Raw genomic sequence first — 20765 nt, 5'->3', positions numbered from 1 at the left:
TATTCGCTTTTTATACTTCATTTCTCTTCTGTACCGTCCATGCAGTGCTTCAGGTGTCTCCATGATTGTTCTGTCAGCATTATGGGTAATTCACAGACCTTCCTTATCACCCGGAATTGCCCCACCGGTGTTCTAAATTTACAGTAAGCTCTAATTAAGGAAACACATAGCAAGCCAGGATCCAAGGATGCCTCCAGACCAGTTACCTTTACAATATATCCTAAGAATTCAGTTTACAAAAAAGCAGTCAGATTTGGATTTTTAAAAAATCTTTTAAGACAATATAGGGAAGAAATTTAAAAGTTGATCCTTTTAAACTGAACTAAGCACGAGTAGAAGAAAGAGATTGCTTTATAAGATGGACTGCTTTTTCTGCTTTAACTGATGCTGAAACTCAAGCATAAGAATCTGCAAGATAATGAAGTGTTAGTGAGGCGCAGCCAGAGCCGTGTGGCAGCCTACCCCTCAGGGAAGTGGGTGATGCTGACGTTGCTGATAGCATGTGTCACCCTTTCAGTGTAGCCCATGCAAGAGGGAGGGGAATGAATGATAAATGGATCAAAGACTTGCACGTTGAAAAACCCATAAAAGTTCGGAAAGTAACAACATAGGATGTTTATTGTTGAGGCGGTTATTTTGCTGTGAAGAAGCATTCGTTTTTAACATTCCATTATAAACATTTTCAAAAATATAGAGTGGTAGGCACAATGGTCCCCCAAAGATGTCTATACCCCAATCCCTGGATCCTGTGATTATATTACTTTACAGGGCAAAAGGGATTTTGCAGATATAATTGAGGTAATGGATTTTAAAATAAGATCACCCTGGATTATCCAGGCGAACCAATCTAAAACCAGAGGACTTTCTCTGGAGTCAGTGATGTGGCAGAAACTGGAGAGATGGAGAGTGTGAGAGGGATTTGACCCATCTTTGATGAAGGGAGGGCATGTGGAAAGCATGAGAAGCAACGTGGCAGCGTCTGGGAGAAAAGATGGAACCCAGCTGACTGCCATCAAGGAAATCAGGAGCTCAGTCCTACAGCAGCAAGGAATGAATTTGGCTAACAACCTTAATACCCTTGGAAACAAATTTATCCCCCAAACGTAGAAAAAAAAACTCAGCTCTGCTGACTGATTGAATTTGGTTTTGTGATTACTATAAGTAGAGGTCCTAGTTGAACTAGTGCCTGGTCTTCTGACCCATAAACTAAGATAATAAATTACAGAAGCAATAGAAAATTCATATGGGGGGGGGAAGAAAGTTTAAAGTGCCGTAACTATCGATATGCCCACTGCTTAGATTCAACAATACTAAATGTTTTATCACTATTTTGTGATTTGCCCAATCATCCCAAAATAAGATCTAATTTCACCACTAAGTATGCGACCATGCATCTCCAAAAAAATAAGGATACTCTTCTATATAACCACAATATCATTATCACAATTAAAGTTGAAAATACAATCAGTTCTATAATGTTCTGAAAACATGAATTTGTTTAATACAACTAATATATAGGGAACAATTCAAGCATAACAGAACTTTGAATTTGTTTATGATTTTTATCAGCAAGCTATAAATACTTTAAGCTTCTTATTTTGGAACAGAATCAAATATAACAGATTGTATTTGGTTTTTATGTCTCTTAAATCTTTTATCTGGAAGAGCACATACTTTTGTAATGACACATTGTTTTAAATTGGATCAAGTTGTCTTAATAGACTGTCTTAGATTTTTTCTGGACTTACGTGATTACTTATTCATGATTTAATTTATATTTTTCCTTATATTTTCTGTAAAATGTTAGATCTAAATTCTTAATTAGAAGCAGGTTAAATATTTTGGGAAGAACAATTTATAGGTGGTAATTGTAAACCCTCCTTCCTTTCCTTTCTTCCATCATCTGGGTCTATTTGTTACCTTGTCTAGATTCTGATGTCAAGAAAAATGTTTAATTCTCCTTTAATCAATTTTCAGAATAAGGATTAGGTAAAATAGGTATATGGCATTTCTAAGAATGATTCAAAATTCAGAAGTCATAAGAGATTAATATAAGTGAACTAGAATTTTAAATGTATGAATCATAGTCATAAAGTCAAAAGAAAAAATAGAAAAAACATTTACTACTCATAGATAATAGCTAATTCCTCTAAAGGAAAAATTCATAAATCAGATTCTAAAACTCCAATAGAAAAATAGAAAAAACAAAACACTTGTCACTATAGAGAAATGCAAATAACTTATAATATGTTCAACAATATTCATCTCGCCTATCCAACTGCCAAAGATCAAAGACTTATCAATGCATTTTATCAATATATAATAAGTACATCGAATTGAAATTATATGGTGAAAGGTGTTCCTATGTGTTGCTTCTGGAAGTCAAAATTGGTACAACCTTTATTGAAGCCCATTTGGTAATGATTATCAAAATTAATCCACATACGCTCTGAACCAACAGTTCTCTTTAAGAATTTAGCCTATGGACATTGTTAAACAGAATCAAAACTAAATGTTCATTAGTTGGAATTGATTAAATGTGAATTTGGGCAGGTTTATAAAATGGGATACTACTCAATAAGGGGAAATAATGAGACATAATACTGTGAAATAATTTTATAGATGTATTAAGTGAAAAAGCGACATGCAGAGCAGTGGTTATAGGCCGGAACTGAGACTTACTAAAAAATAGATGTATACATACAAGTGTACACACACACACATCACACACGAATAGGCATGTATTTGCTTGTATATGTACAGAATATCTGCAGAAGTAACTGACAGTAGTTTCCTCCTGGAATGAGAACTATGTGGCTTGGAATAATGATTGGAGAGGATCTTTTACTGTATATCTTTTTGTACTTTATGAATGTGATGCTTTTGGATATGTTACCTCTCCAAAAATAAAATACATACATGTGACTGGAAGAGGTCACCTAATGAGAGAACCTAATAGAAGAAATTCAATAACTTAATTTTCTCACAGTTCTGGAGACTAGAACTCAGAAATCAAAGTGTCAGTATGGCATGTTCCCACCAAAGGTGCTAGGGAAGAATATTTCCTCACTTCTACATTGTGGTGGCTCTAGGTTTTCCTTGGTTTTTGAGAGAATAACTCCAATCTCTGTCTTTACACAGTCCTCTTCTCTATGCAGTCTCTCTCCAAATTCTCTCCTTAAAAGGATACCAGTCATTGTATTTAGGCCACACCTGCCCACCCAAACCTAGGATGACGTCATCTCAAGATGCTTAATTACATATGCAAAGACTCTCTTTCCAAATAAGGTCACATTCTGACATTTCAATTGGACATGAATTTTGGAGGAGACACTAAGCCTGCTACACACACCTACTGGGGATACTGAGAAATACAGCATTTATTCTAGGCAACATGGATTTGGTGAAAATTGTGGGTTCTGTTACTATGAGAAAGAAGGCAAAACAAATTTGGAGGGGAGAACCTAGCTCTATCTCACTAGACTAGCTGAGTTTTCAGCTTACTGGCTGTTCCTTTTCAGTCTTTATTAGTTTTCTTCCCTTTTTTCAAACTCAGTGTTGAAGAGCCTCAGATCTCAGTTCTTGAATTCCTCCTCTCTAATTGATTTCCCTGGTAATGAGGTTTATATCTAAAAGCCATCATACATGAGCCTCACATCTGCTATCATTGTGCCCAAGCCAGGACCATGAGTGTTTCCCATCATACTCTAGAAAGATGGTCCTTCCTGGACCCATGCAATTCAGTCTGTGCAGCCTATTTGGCAGCCCTGGGACTGGCCACTACACATATCTCTTCATTTCCAGTGCTTCCATTCTCATACCTTGTACTTTTCCCTCTACCTGGAATTTCGATTCCTCATCTGCCTTTTACAACTCATCCTTCAGCTGTCAGCTAAACATGGCTTTTTGAGAGACACTCTTCCCACCTACCGTGACTTAAAGTATGTCCCCTTATTGTATCCTCTCGTGGCTCTACAATTTTCCATTGTAGCACCTATTTCCATTAAACCAAATTACTCATTTATGCAACTGTATTTAATGAAAGGCAGCATGACAGTGACTAAGAACAGACTCTGGAATCAGATCAAGTTAAAATCTTGACTCATAACTTTTTAGCTTTGTGACCTTGGACAACTCGCTTGACTATCTTCAGCTTCCTCATCTGTAAAACAGTAATTACAGTACTACCTGATGAGATTGTGGGAATACAGATTTAAGGATATGAATGTGTTTAAATGCAGTTATGTGAATACATTGGATATACATTATGACTCATGAAATAGTCACATCCATGAAATGGTCATGTGTCCAGAAAGCTATTTATTAACTGTGTGTGACACAAATATAACTTGTGACAGCTGGAGCTTATTTTATAATTGCAGATGATTTGGAGCACTTTTGCATATTTGGTTTAAAATATGTTTCATTAAAAGGGTTTTTGTATGTGTGTGTGGAAGATACCATAGGTTGGCTCAAATACACAATTACTATTTTTCCCCCTTGTCTTGCTCCAAATACTGGATTCTGTGTAGGACACTAGGATTCTAAACTTCCTAGCAGTCAGAAATAACCAGGGGACCAAGTTATGGCCAATGATGAGAGCGCAGAAATTCCTGGGAGGACTTCGCCCTCCCAAATGAAAGGACAGATTCTTACAAGGATGAAGTCTTGGGTGGTGCATTATTTAACCCTTTGATGAATTCCCCTGCCCAGAATTCAGGTGTGACACCTAGCGGTGCAGCAGCATTTGTACCTTCATGAGATCCAAAGCCATATGCTTAAGAACGGTAGAGCAAGAGAAAGGAAAATCAGGTTCTTTGATGACTTCCCTTGTGTGGGATATCCACCCTAGATTTCTTGTTATGTGAAAAACATTAGCTCTAATGTTATAAGAAATATACAAAGTCAAACTATATGTGACAGTAAAACTCTGATCTCCATTTCTATCCCAGGCAACCAAACCACAGTCTACAGCAATGGGCCCAGAATGGTTAGGAGTTTGTCAGGGAAGACTGACAATTATTTTTCTCCCTCTTCTCCCAACTCAGAAGAGCTAGAAGAATTAGAGAAAGCTAATATCTTCTACCAAACCAGTCACATGCCCTACTTCTAGTTCCCCACCTCCAGCATCCCCACACCAACAACCTCCAATCGGAGCACGCATGAAACCTTGTCATTTTTCTACTATAGAGCTTTCCTCCTCTAATTGTCCTTGCATTTCTGCCAAATGCAAATCAGTGTCTGACTCCCTTGTTGTAGAAACTTCTGAACTAATAGCTTCTATTTGTTCTCATTTGGGTGGCCTGTGTTCATTTTACATAACCTCATTTATTTAAACATCTGTTTGCCAGCTTTTCTGTTACTAAAAGCTAAGTGAATTTCTGAAACACCATTGTTGTTGTTTTGTTGCTGTTTTTAATGATCTGTTTGTTGTACTTTACTAATAAGACAAAATGGTCTGTTCTATAGTGCAGTGCTTCTTGAATTACAATGTGTGTAAAAAAACAACTTGGTTTCTGATTTAGTAGGTCTAGGGTGAGGCCCAGGACTCTAGTTCAAACAAACTCCCAGGTGATATTAATGCAAATGGTCTGAGGACTAGGCTACAGTGAATGCCTTCCAGCCAGTATTTAGATTTCTACCTTCAAAAACATTATAATTAAAAATACCAATTTTCTTCTTTTTATGAAGAAAAGAGATGCCAGAAAGGCATATGAGTACAGACAAAAGAGTAAACATGGTTTTTCACGTTCCCCTTGCCTCTAGTCTTTGACTCTTTGGTATTTGGGGCTTCCCTGTTTTTTCTTTTTTGACCTTCTGGGAAGATAAGAGTTTATCAAATGGACTGGAGGACCAAGGATCCAATTTCAATTCCTCATTCAAACACACTTGTGAAATGAGATGAGAAACCATGCTTGACATCCTGGGTACTGCAGTCTTTGACCACCCATCAGTCACACAATCTGGCCCTCCAATATCAAAATGATGATACAGCAGTGCTTTGGTAATGAGATGAAATGTTTTTAGAATGAGCCTGCAAAGTGCTGAGTCTCCAACAGATAAATATGACAATGAGAGATAAGGGAATTCAATAAATATTCTTTCAGTATATGTCACATTTTTACATTCAAAACAAACATTTCCTAAACTGCTCCCTTATACAAACACTGTAACAAAAAAATGGAGAGGCACACTGTAATAATGAGTCTATTTAAAAAAAAAATCACAGGAAGGTGTGCTCTGAATTTTGAGGGAGATTTTACTTTTTGAAAATTTAGTAAGACTGAGCCTGAAACCTTGTCTAAACAAAATTTTCACAAAGGTCTTGTGAACAGAATAGAATCTTTGAATCTAGTGGGTTTTTTTCCTGGACATCTCAAAATGCATGAAATTTACAGTGAATTTGCCATAGTAGTCATAAGGCTCTCTTGAGGCTACCTTCTGTCTCAGTTTTGTGCCACCTTGGTTCTAGGAACATTGTGAACAAATCTACCAAGTACATAGTTTGAGAACTGTGAATCAGTCTATCTGCTCAATTCAGAGACAATAAAGCCATATCTGCATCACTCAGGAATCTGTAACACTTACTGAAAGAGTGAATGGCTATTGTGTCTGCTGATATCTGATAAATGTATATAAAGCATGTGTACAAGCAACTGTATCATAAAGTGATAATCTGACAATCTTTGTGCTCTGATAGCATAATAAAGTGAATATAATCTTAAACATAGCAGATGAATAAGATACCCTAAGGTTTACTTGTACTAAAGCTGCTTGACTAAAGGTTAAAAGGACTCTTTTTTTTGTTCTGTTTTGTTTTTTTCAGGAATGCTTATCATTTTAACTTTTCAATTAGAATTAATGTTTTATATTAGTTTCAGGTATACAGCATAGTGGTTAAACACTTGTATAGTTTATGAAGTGATACCCCCATTAGTCTAGTACCCACCTAGCACTATACATGGTTATTGCAATATTATTGACTTTCTTCTCTGTTGTACTTCACATCCCTATGACTATTTTGTAACTACCAGTTTGAACTTCTTAATCTCTTTAACTTTTTGACCCAGCCACCTAACCCCCTCCCAACTGGCAATCACCAGTTCTCTGTATCTATAAATCTGTTTTCATTTTGTTTGTTTAATTTTGTTCTTTAGATTCCACGTATAAATGAAATAGAGGATTTGTCTTTCACTGACTTTTTCACCTAGCATAATACCCTCTAATTATGGCCAGATAATATTCCATTGTATGTATGTACCACCTCTTTATCCAGTCATCTATTGATGGGCTGTGAAAGTTGCTACCATACCTTGGTTATTATTATAAATAGTGAACATAGGGGCGCATATGTTTTTTTTCAACTTAGTGTTTGGTTTTCTTCAGATAAATAGCTAGAAGTGAAGTTGCTGAGTCACAAGGTAGTTCTATTTTTAAGTTTTGAGGAACATCTATACTATTTTCCATACTGGCTGTACTAATTTGCAATCCCACCAGTTGTGCAGGAGGGTTCCCTTTTCTCCACATCCTGACCAACACCTGTTGTTTTTTTATTTTTATTTTTTTGGATGGACATTCTGATAGGTGTGAGGAGATGTCTCCTTGTGGTTTTAATTTACATTTCCCGGATGATTAGTGACACTGAACATCTTTTCATATATCAGCCATCTGTACGTCTTTAGAGAAATGCCTATTCATTTTAAAAGGACTTATTCTTGATTATAAGCCCTGACTACTCTTTTCTTATAGAATTTATATGAGAAAACTTGTGAATTTTTCCTATCCCTTTGAGATTTAAAGCTTCTTAAAAACTTCAGTGCTATAACCCAGAGATGAAATGAAACCATTAAGGAAGATAGAGTCCCCACCTCCCAGTCTCTGTAGGAGGGTAGGAGCCTAACTTCTGCCGGTGCCTTGTTCCACTTGTAACACCACTTCCTTCATGAAGATAGGAGAAAGTTTTTTTCTTGGATAAGGTCAAATACCAGTGCCCTAAGATTGCTTCCATCTCAGCTTTTAAAAGCTCTTCAGCCCTCTGTTTCAGCTGAGTTGAGCTCAGACTGTTCTGGTTTCTTGTCTCTACTGCAGTCATCTTGAATAAAGTCTTCCTTGCCTGTTTAACTATCCAGTGCAACTTTTGCTTTGATACAAATTATGTAATTTATATTTATGAATATACCTAAGCAGTAGTAACAGACAACATAACAAGAAAATCCTGAGCCGTTTGGATTAGAAAGAGGTACCATTGAATTTGTTTAATTCTTATACCAAATATTAGGTTTATACCATTGCACAGATAAAATGTAAGAAAATAGAGGTACAGGGAGGAGAGGCACATTCCTTGCTCACTATCACACACTCCCACACTAGCTGTTAGGGGAGACTGGAATGTAAATCAACAGTTGTAATTCTGTATGGTAATTGCTTTCAGAGGAGTACATGCACAGAGTCTTTAGAAGGTCAAAGAGAAGAATCTAATTTAGATTGGGAGGTTTTAGAAAGCAAGTGACATTTTAATTACAACTTGAAGGATCAGTAGGTATTAACAAGGCAGAAAGTTAGAGAAGAGTTGATCCAGGTAGTAGGGCCAGCATGCATAAACCATGAAAACACGAGAAGGCACAGCATAATCTGAGATGCCGTGTACTTTAGTGGACGGCTGGTTCATAGGGCATGTGTGAAGCTGTTAATTCTTTTTTTTTTTTTTCTCACCCCACAACACATGCAATAGTGCTTTTAATTCAACTTCCAAAACAAAACCTGTCCATTTCTTTCCATCTTTACCCTACTTAACACTGAAAAACTACACTCTGAGATTTCCATTTCAGAAGTCAGAAGTTTAGAGTTGAGTCGCTATGGCTTGAACAAGGTCATAACACTAGTAATAAAATGGCTAGTGTTAGAATTCAACTACCTGTCACTACCTCCATCATTGCCACCCTGACCTGGTCACCAATTTTTCACTTGGTTCATTCGAACAGCTTCTTAACTAGTCTCCATGCTACCACTCTTTGCCCTCCTACAATCTAATCTTCAGCCTATAGTCAGAATGACCCTTTAAAATTGCAAGTCATATGTAAATCTCTTAGACAAATTTTTGCAGTTGCTTGCTTCCCATTGCCTTTAGAATAAAATTTCCACTTTTTGTTTAAGGAATGGGAGGAAAAATATGTCTGGCCTACTTCTTTGGTTTCATTAAGGGTTTTAGCAAAAGTCTCATAGGCTTTTTCTCCATTTTAAAATCTTCCCCACAGAAGTATCTTTAATTGCAGGATCAATACTTTGGAAGAGGAAGTAGGCAAGGATGGCTCAGCCTCTCCTTTCTGTTTGGGAATCTATGGACTTGCAGAGAACTTGCCAGCAGACCTGCTCTCTGCAAAGCAAAGAAAGGGCCTTGGCCTAGGTGGAGATTTTCTCTTGATAGGCTTCTCTTAGGTACACATCTCAAATGTCACCTGACCATCTTGTTTAAAGCAAGCCTACCTCCCCCATTACTTTCACACAAGAAACATTTCAAAAACAAAATATGAAGGGAATTTAATTAAACATTAATGGTTTTTGTAAAGGAGATTAAGAATTAAAATAACTATAATTGTGTAGATTATATAGTACTTTCTATTGGTTAGTTGAAAGAAATACATCAATAGACAGGTTAGGACTTGATTACATCAAAAATGGTGGTGTTTAGATTAATTGCATAATACCTTAATAATGTAAATTTACAGCTTGCCAGTTCTTAAGAGCTTGAGAAATGTAATTGGGTTTTCTACCTTGTGTGTAATCTCTAATTTTCGTATTCTATTAATCACTTATAATCTCATGTGCAAAAATATGCTGCTGCTCTCAGTTGTCCAAGTAGAAACATTCATTTGTAAATGAATGCAGCTGTAACATGACTCATTAATCTCTAACATCACAGGTGATTTAAAGGACATGACTTTAAAACAATTGTCTTTCTTGTACTATATAAAGACAATTTTTAATGTGCTGTCAATATCTCCTGGTAACTTGCTAGTGGTTATAAGATGAATCTTAACCAAAGTGTCTAGTTTGATTTAGAAAAATCTAAGGCATCATATATCTGAGGCAAACATAGTGCTCTTTTTGAATGATAGTGTTTAAATTCTCACTGTCCATATTCTCCAAAAGAAATGTATTAATAGAAGTGAAGATGCTCAGGCATTACAAAGATGAGATAATTTCTCCTTCAAACACTTCTTTCCATTGATCCTCTCTAACTCCTCATGGACGAAGCTTGGTAAGGCACCTGGGGCATAAGATTATCTTGGCTGCTGTCAAAGTGGCATGTGATTAAACCAAGCTGTTAGGGCTTGCATTTAAAAGTACTGGATTCTTATGCTAAGGAGTTAATCCTTGTATTTCTGATTCAGTTACTTTTGCAGATTCAACCAGGGTTTTTAATTCTATCTCTTCTTTTAAGGGTGATTATTTTGAGGGAGTTCTGATAGCCTAAGTGATATTTGCTATTTCTTTTGGAGATCTTTACATAAATTAAGATAGCCTTAGAAAATTTGCTTTGCTGAAAACATCTATTTTTATAAAGTAAGGAGATCCTTAAATTCTTCTAGCAATTGATTATTATTATTGATTTTGCTAGTGTTTCTAAAACAAAGTAATGTACAAACCACTTTTTAAAATATGTCCTAAGGACTCTTGGTATTAAAATTTAATTTTCAGTAAAGTGACTTAAAATTTATACACACATAAAACTAGACATAAATTCATCTTATTTCTAGATCTAACTACTATAAAACCAAAATAAATGGAAATGTTAAATACTAAAAAAACATACAAAACCAATAAAGTTATTTTATTTACTATGATTGATGACATTGTGTCACTGGAACTAAATTGCCATAGTTGAGGTTTTAATAGTTAAAATATGGAGCTTCAAGTCTAGTTCTATATGTAATACATTTATAAGCTTTTAACTTAATATTCAGAAATTAGATTTTTATAAAAATATTTGGTAAGAATACATTAATAATTCCTACTTTTGTTTGCTGTCTCAGCTCAATCATCCCTTACAAATCATGGCCACTTATATTCTCAATACCAATTTTAATAGTTGATAATCCTGAACACTTTCTTACTTAGCATTAATCTGAATTATAATCTAGTAGTCGATGGAATTTGGAAAATAAGCATTACTCATTTCATATTTACTATAATAGTTACTGCTAATGAAATATAAAAATTGATCTATTCAAATTAGATTTACTATAATACCTCTCACCACAATATTTATATATGGTGCAATTTCAGCACAGCTTGAAACTTCATTTATCCCAGTCAGTTAGTTCCCCACTGATGGTCTCTGATGTACATCAACACTTTTTTCATACACTACATCACAATGTATTTGCCCTTCATCTGTGGCAAGCATATAAATACCAATGTAAATGAAGGCATTGTAATTATGACAATCCTCAACAGTAAATCTTGAACTTGTGAGCACTTATCCCCAGATCCATGGAATTTTTAACTTTAAATGATTATTCATTTAACCACCAAAAAAAAGGGTGAAATTAGTATAGTGTATCAAAGGCAAACCATACCCTTTTCCCTTTTTTTTTTAACCCTCTTCTCCCCATATCCTTCCCACCTCTCCTCAAAGGCAGATACGGAGGGCTCAGCAAGGCTGAAAATGTATCCATCTTCTGTGTGCCTGGTGATTTACATGATCTCACTTAATCCTCATGTCATCTTTAAAAATTAGGCTACAGGAGTTCAGAGAGATTATATAATTTGCCCAATTCCACAAATTAACAATTGTTACAATTGGTTTTCAAGCCTAGTTTTTCCCTCTCCAAAGCCAATGTTCTTTTCCCTGAAGACTTACCCTGAAGAACTCATGCCATCAAATTTAAAGCAAACTCTTTAAGAAGAGATAGCATGTTTACTGTGGTAACCAGAGTCTAGCCTAGTGTGGTGACATTTAATTGCCCACTACTACTTTTCTGTGAGTGAGTGAATGAATGAGTGGAAGAATGAGTAAATTTATTCCTGGACATAACATTTATACCTTTAAATCAATCCAAGTTTAGATGATTATCCCTCCACAACTGGATTGAAACATTACAATGACTGATTTCTGTATGCCTTCATTGACAAACCCAAAAAACATGGAACCAGTGTTCTAGATGAATTGCATTATGGAGCTAACCCTAATAAGTACCTGGGTACTTATTATTTACTAAAGAATCTTAAGCATTATGACATAAGTACAAGGTCAGGCCCTGAATGATACCCTAAAGAAATTAAAAACTGGCAAGAAAGTTCTGGTAATGCATTTACTCTATTAGCCAAAGTAAAAAAAAAAAAAAAAAAAAAAAAAAAAATTTCTTAGTCCTAAAGACATAGACAGTGATCTTATGAGCTGCTAAAAATGACACATTTCTCATACCTCCCTCTCATTGATTCATTTAGCTACTTTATTATTACTACTACTCCTATTACCTGTTTTCAACACTATGCTGGATTCTAAAGAGTATGCCAGAAACAATTTGGTAAATGTTTTTTTGTCCTGAGAAAACATTATCAGACTAGAGGTAAGAAAATAGTTAATCGTAACAACTGAGAATGTACAAGGCAGGAGAAAGACAAATGCTAAATTAACTGACCCTTGCCTTAACTATAATGAGTAATGGCTTCATACCCACTATAATATACAATGCAGTGAGCAACCACCTAAATTCTATTTTTTTCTAATTATTCTTCATTTATGTTTTTAACAAAAGGAATAACTTTTATCAAAAAGTTACCAAAAGGAAGTACGAGAGCTCTAAGCAAGTTTTCTCAGGTTAAAACTGAAAGTATCAGCACCCTGAAGCTTCAAGAAATAGTGACCATGATGAGTTTCCTAAAGATGAACACCAAGTTTTTGGGATAAATACCCAGTAGAGGGAATGCTGAATCATATGGTAGATTTACCCAAAAGATTCGAAAACCTATATTTGCACACTGATACTCATAACAGCATTATTCACAGTGGCCAGGATATGGAAGCAATCAAAATGTCCTATGATAAATGATTGGCTGAAGAAGCTGTGGTACATATATACAATGAAATATTACTCAGCCATAAGAAGAGGTGAAATACTGCCATTTGCATCAATATGGATGGACCTTGAAATAATTATACTAAGTGAAACAAGCCAGACTGAAAAGGTTGACAATCACATATCACTTATATGTGGGATATAAACCTAAAAGCAACAGATGAACAGGACAAACACTCATGGACGTGCACTATAGACTAGTGGTTACCAGAAGTTAGGGGGTAGGAGAGGAGGGGGGAGGTAGACAGGGTAAAGGGGGTCAAATATAGGGGGTAGGGGGTGGATGAAGTAGGTAAAGGGGATTAAATATGTGGCAGCTAAAGGAAAATGGACTTTAGGTAGTAAACACAATAGAATATACAGATGTCAACTATAATGGACATCTGAAAATTATATAATTGTATTAACCAGTGATTCCTCAATAAATTTAATTTTTAAAAAGTTAAAAAAAATAAAGCACCAGATGAGTTTTTATTCTTATTCAAGACTATTGGAATAAAGTAGTTCTCCCCAAAACCTCATATGTCTTAGGAAAAGGAAGAGTAAAGCTCAAATTAATCACCTATCATTCATCATTCCTTGCAGAGAGGTACAACACATTTTAAAGATGGCTACTGTATTTTTTTCCAAAATAGTGTAAAAGTTTCTTTTGCAGAGATATTCTCAAGAAATGCACTAAAATTGGCAACAAAACAAAGTTTTTTTAAAAGTTGTCTCTTTGCCCTGATTATTTCTAATAGAAACATTGCAAAACAAATTTATATATATGAAAAATTTCCACTAGATAAATGGTGTAATTCACACTTAAGTTCTCTCTGATAATAACATGGTATTTGTGAATATAAAGTTAAATTCAGAAATCTTGTGGATTTTATTTTAAGCAATTGAAAAGTTAATTTGAAATATTAAAAAAGAAATTGAAATTATTTGAATTATTTTAAGTTATTAAAATCTTAAATTGAAAAATGAAATTTATAGGTGCATAAACATTTTTCTTCTATTTATTTTTACCCTATTTGGAAATACATTAATAAAGCTGTGTCCATTGATAAGTTGTAAGAAAAGTTTCAGTCTTCTCTTAACATTTTCAATCTAGTTGAAATTGTCTATTAATAGTAATACAAGATTTCATTATGTCACTTGTAACTAAGCTAACTCATAATTATTGGAGCAGTGTTGGGGGTTAATAATGCATTCATTTCTCAGATTGTTTTCTTAGCCATGGAAAATGTGAACCATATTCTTGTGCAGTTTCTTTCAGCTTGTTCCTTGTAGCTTCAGAAAGAATTATACTTAAATATTTCCTATAGAAAGGAGGCAGGCAGGGAAAAGACATACAGTCCACAACAGAGAAATACATTAGGAAATGCCATTATGCAAATTCCTTCAGTGAGCACTTCTTACGTGCCAGGGACTGAAGCCATCACAGGGAATACAATATACAATAATGAACAAGATTGATCTTGTATAGCCCATTATAGAACTCAGACTGGTTGAAAATAGGAGAACATTCCAATATTCAAAACAGCACAATCAAAAAGCTTTAAATTAGCAAGCCCTCTGGGGGAAGAAAATAGGCTTGTCCTGATGGAATTTATAATTAGAAGGCAGTGAGATAAGATATTTGAGAGATGATGAGGAAAGGAACAAGGATGGCTAGAAGACTAGGATTAATGTCTCTGAATAAAATGAAAAATTGAATTTTAGATATAGTCTAGAGTATGATCTGAGTGAAAATACAAACATGTAGCTGCTCAGTGAGTTTGCTCAAACCATAAGTCCATGTATTATGACCATTAGTTACTCTAACAGGTTGTTCTATGTAATCGTTTTGATTTTTAGACATTTAAAATGTATTGCAGAAAACAGATGTCATGCTTTTAAAAATTATTTTGGGAGGAAAAATTTGAAAGATACAATTTCAGCCGACTAGGAGAGGTAAAACATAAAAGCATGTAAAAAAAGTAACATTCATTCATTTGTTCAGTACTTTTTCTTTGACTATTTGCTATGTACCAGGCACTGTTTCTGTATTTTGGGTGTAAGAGAACCGAAAAGAAAATTTCTCCTTTTATGAAGCTTGCATTAAACTGAAAAAGATGAGAAAGCAAACAAATCATAACACAGTGACAGGTGGAAATGTGTGCCATGAAGAAAAACTATAACAGGTGTAAAGAGGTATGGAAAGACTGGTGTGCAGCATAGATAGGTATTTTAGGTATGATGAGCAGATAGGAATGTCAAAGGAGGTGACATTTGACCAAAGACCTGAAGGAAATAAGGAATGAGTCATAGGCCCTTTGGGAAGAGGGAACAGTGAGTTTGTTTAAATGTCCTGAGATGAGAACTTGACCTGTTTGAGAAACAGCAAGGACTATAGGGCTATGAGCAAAGATAGAAGTAGGAGAGGAGGACAGAGAGGTAATCAAATAGGACTTTGTAGGCCACAGCAAAACCTTCGAATTGTATCTTAAATATTATGAAAACCAACTGGAGTTTGAACACAAGAGTAATATCCAAATTGTGTGTTTAAAAAATCTCCTGTTTTGAGAATTAATTATAGGAAATGGTGACAGAAACAGAGATGGTAATTAAAAGGCAATTAACAATAATCTAAGTAAAAATTTGGTGATTTGGAAACAGGTAAGGTGGTCAAAGTGGCTAGATTCAGAATATAATTTGAAAAGTACAGACAGAATTGACTAATGGATATGATTCAATAAGCAAGAACATAAGCAGCGTTCATGACCAAGAAAAAAAGCCTGAGGTCTAAACAGCTGGTTATGTGGTCATGCCATTTACCAAGCTGGACAGTATTAAGAGAAGGGTAGATTTGGTGAGAAACAGAAAATGAGATAGGAACTGAAGAAAATGTAAGAGGAGATATTCAGTGCAGAAATAGAAAGTAAAAGCAAGAAATTGAGAATAAATGAAAGGTGAAGATAGAAGTCTCAAATGACACTTTAAATGCAATGATTGTGTTGGATAGAAATTTAAAAATTTTAAGTTTACTTTGTAATTGAATAGTTTCGTTACCACAGACTGAGAAATAATTCTTACATCACTGGCAGACTTCAGATCGAATAATCATATTATTGTTATATTACATTTCCCTGGAGATCTGTTTTAATAGAGTATTAAAATGTCAGTTGCTTAGAGAACTCAGACAAGTAAAACACAGTAGGTCTGTGAATTCATGTCTTATTGTCAAACCTAAAAGAGAAAGTACAGCAGTCTATGTGTCTTGCTCATGCAGAAGACGATGGCAGCCCTAGAAAATAATGATCTTTCGTGGGGTGGACAAACAGCCAGTGTGCTGTTGTATGCTACTGCTGTGTCCTCCCAGAGCAATTTATTGCTCAGAAGTTTTGAATTTCCCTAAGGAAAAAAAAAAAATCCTTTCATGGGCACAGGTTTCTTTAGTGAATGCTTATGACAGAGCATTTCCTCTTCATTCTCTGTCACAAAGCTGCCTATCAGGAATGAGAAAAGTCAGCTTTGATAAATTGGAAGCCTATTTAAAATTCCCCAACTCAGAGCCATTATCTCTCAATGCCTTTTAGTATTTCTCATTCCCAATTTTCAAGCTAAAAGGACAATAAGGAGAAAAGGCATCCTTCCTAATATAATATATGGCTTTGATTGCTGGAGTTTGGTTGCAAAACAATTTGTAAGTCACAGACATTAATTACATTAACTTCCAATTGCGGTTTTTATAGCTATAAAAAGTATGAGTTGGTTTTAAAAGGAAACACAGCAAGACCACCATTTACACTTCAGCCCCTGACCCAAATTCCCAACACAGATTTTCAGCCTTTGCTTTCTAGTAGCAAAAAATTTGAATAGAAATAACTTTATTAGGTGAGGAGTGTGATCCCATATCAACATGCTATTGAAGTTTATGACAGCTATTCAGTAATAGATCTTAACCTTATATCTGAAAGGAAAAAGTATAAAGTCTTGGCGAGCAGTAGGGCCAATATCAAACCTATTTGCTTTCCAACATTGTCTAAGGTTGCCTAAGAATATCCTAAGTGGCATGGTAGCACAATTAGGGAATCTCCACAAAGTTAGTAGGCAAAAGAATGCAAAACCAAATTTTGAAGAATCGCACATTTAGGCAAGTCATATGCATACTCATCCAACAAAGCTGTTGCTAAGCTCTTTCTATTGGTATTAAACCAAAATCACACCCCCCACCTTCCATCAGTGTGCTGAGTTTGAGTACATTTAAACCTTGCTGACTTTATTGGGATATTTCACACTTGCCCCCAAATAATGTTTTGAAATGCAGATTATCTCAGACCACTAAACAACTCCAGCCAACATAACAGACAGTTCTTCAAATCATTCTATTATTCCTCTTTGCTCAGACTAATCTCTGGACCATCCTGGCTGGCCCCTCTGATACACAGGATTCCTTCCATGTGATTGAGTTTATGCTTGTTAGTACCAATCATATTTTATTGCCTTAGTTCTCCATATTGAGTGATAATATTAAGAGCTGACACCCAACACTACCTAGAGCAAAGTAAGAGTTAAATAAATGTTGACTAGATTAGCAAGTTAATTCTAATACCATAACAGCCCCCTGACTCCTGGAAATCCTCACGATCGAAACAACCATTGATCTGAATCTACATATTGCCTAATATTAGGAAGACCTTCTTTATTTGCTCCAAATTTGTTTTTTTTAAAAAATAGAAATCAGCTTTTCCTTAAAATACAAAGGTATTATTGTTATTAAATACTACTAGAATGAAATTCTGCTGATCAAAACTACTTGAATGATCTAAGTCATTATATAAATGGACTAAGTAGTTTCATATGTGGTGTTCATTACACTATAATTTATTAATTTGGAATCTCCAGGTAATGACACTCTTAAATAAATGAATTTAAGCATAGTGCATGTTCAGTTTTCTTTTTAATGTTACTTCCTATGTCTAAAACAATCTTTCGCTCTGTATTGCTCCCTATATTTGGAGAAAACCTGTCTTTAACAGTAGAGACAGCCTAGAGGAGAGCAAAGAGACTCCTTAAAAGGCAGCCAAAATCATTATTTTAATATTTAAATAAGATGATGCAAAACCTGGACAAAGGTTAAGTAATAGAAAGAAAAAGGATTCTGAAACCAAGCAGTATGATTCAGTTAGAGAAGTAACTTTTACTTATGTAACGAAATTATTGTTTAAAAACTACAGATTAAGGATGGGTACTGAGAAAATCTTAGACAAGATCAGACTCTGTCACTGCCTCCAGCAAGCCTGCTAACATGTCTGAAAACCTGTGCTGGCCTGCATGTGCCATAGCAGCTTGGCATGTCATCATGTATTGCCTTAAAAATGTTCTCGGCATATGAATGTGTATCCATGGAAACTTCAATGCATACCTCTTGAATCCTTCAAATAGCTTTGGTCAGTGTCACTAAAGCATTTGGTCAGCAAACTGGACCTAGTGAATTATGACATATGGTTGAGCCATTTAGGGAGTCTTACATCAGGACCTTGAGGGAGAAAAGAAGTCATTCATAGTCTTAGATTATAACTCCAGGCAGGAAATAAAGGAATCTCAAGTACAATAACCTTTGATCAAGACAATCCTAATGTTCTTTTGGCTTGGCTTGACTTGACTAAACCCTAGACAGGTTTAGTCTAGACTGCAGGCTGCTGATTTCCCTTTTCTAAGAGCATTTACATTGGAAAACTCTTTCTCTCCCTCTTTAAATTGTAAATCTTTTTAAAAGCCTCTTCCAAGTTTTACAACCTAGGAATATCTTTCTCAGGGACCTGGGAGCCATCCCTTTGAAATGTAATACGAAGGAAGATAGACCTATGTCTCCTAGTCTCTGTGGGAGGATAGGAGCCTAACTTCTGTGGGTGCCTTGCTCCAAGTTGTAAACCCAGCACCTATTAAAGTCTTTCTTTAGGATAAGGCAAACTAGCAAATACAGGTGACCTGAATCCCCCTACCAACACTTGTTCTTTAAAAACTCCTGCCCTTTGTTTCCTCCTAGCTAGGCAACCAGATGTGATATGCTCTATCCTTTATTGCTGGTAATAGTATCAGAATAAAATTAACTTATATTTTCCCATCTTTTTCAGTGATTAAAATAATTACTGCTCCTACACCAAGAAAGGAAAAGAGTTTAGGCTTAGAGTCCTCTGGTCCTTCCTCAATAGGCCCATAGGCCTTTGTAGGTCTGCCACCTGCTTCAGCTCTGCCAAAAAAAGTGGAGCACATTTGGGCATTAACCAAGCTCAATGTGCTTCTAGTTGGAGACATCATCTTTTTCCTTTTTTCCTTCCTTTCCTCCTCTTCCCCTGTCTCCTGCTTCTTTCCCTCTCCTCCCTCTTTAATGACAATTATTCACCACTCTTTCTGAAGGACACTTAATTTCTTTAATGAGTGTCCAGTACAGTCAAGTAATTTATATTATCAGACTTTCAGAGAAATAGAATGAAGATGATATCATTCTAATATGCAGGAAATCGCCAACATGGTTCTGCTTCCTACCCTGAAAAGGCTATTGAGGCAAGGAAAGCTGAAGTGCCAGGCCACGTACATGAAGGGGAGAAGGGTGGAGACGAAATAGGCATAGAAAACAATCAGACTGATATCTCAGCAAGTATCCTACCGAAATAGCATGACTGAATCATTCTATCAAAGAAGTGAGACTTTGGCCTCCATTTTTCTGTGAACAATTCAAGTGTAACTCCCTGCCATGAAACAAATTGGTAGGCAACCTGAAAACTAGATTTCGGAGGCACAATCTCAGATTCAGTCTAGACCTACTGGATTTGACCTGCAATGGCATAAGGATCTCAGGTGATTCCAATGGTCATTACAGTTTGAGAAGCCCTGATGGAGAGCATGTTCCAAAATCAATAATAATGGCAGTTCAGCACATGTGTTGAGTACAGTCAAGCAATTTGTTATCACCAACTTTTTTTTTACATGTGAGGAAAGAAAGGAAAGAGAAGTAACTTGTCCAAAGTCACAATGCTAATAGATTGAATCAAAAATTTAAATAAAACTCAAATTGAAACAAGCCATGATTTTTCTGTTTACTGGCTGGTGACCTTGATCAGGTTATCCAAACTTTCTGAGGCTGTTTTCTCATCCAAAAAATGGGAAATTGTATATACATTCCATAGTTGTCATGTAGATTAAATGAAAATACTTGTATAAAGGATCACACATATGTATACATCATTTATATTTTCAATGCTTCTGATAATCTCTAGAAAATAATAGTCAGCCTGTTCAGGAATAAATGTTTAAACATTATGTTGGATATGAGTGAAGGTAACTCCAACAGGAGGTATATGAAACAGTACTGAAGAGATTTTAATCTTCAGATCTTTGTAGAAATAATACATTCCAAGGGCAGAAACTAGAGAAGAAATTGACAGGTCAGATCTCAAAGAGGAAATGAAGTCATGAGAGAAATGTTTAAAGAGGAATCTTTTGTTGCCAATTAGCAGATTTTTTAAATTTAATATCTGTATTAAACCCTCAAGAGTTTAAAGGTAGCATAATCATCATCATCTCATGCTTTTTGCTTTATGCTTTCCCTTTATTTTTTTTTTTTTTGCTTCATTTCTTTTTTCTTTTTTTAAGTCAGAGGTTAACTCCATAGGGTAGAAGATGAGAGACATGAAAAGGTGGAACCTGTTGAGA

This window comes from Rousettus aegyptiacus, unplaced genomic scaffold (genome assembly GCF_014176215.1).
Source record: "Rousettus aegyptiacus isolate mRouAeg1 unplaced genomic scaffold, mRouAeg1.p scaffold_m13_p_2, whole genome shotgun sequence".
Lineage (NCBI taxonomy): Eukaryota > Metazoa > Chordata > Mammalia > Chiroptera > Pteropodidae > Rousettus > Rousettus aegyptiacus.
The sequence above is the reverse complement of the archived record's forward strand: the minus strand, read 5'-3'. Positions refer to the sequence as shown.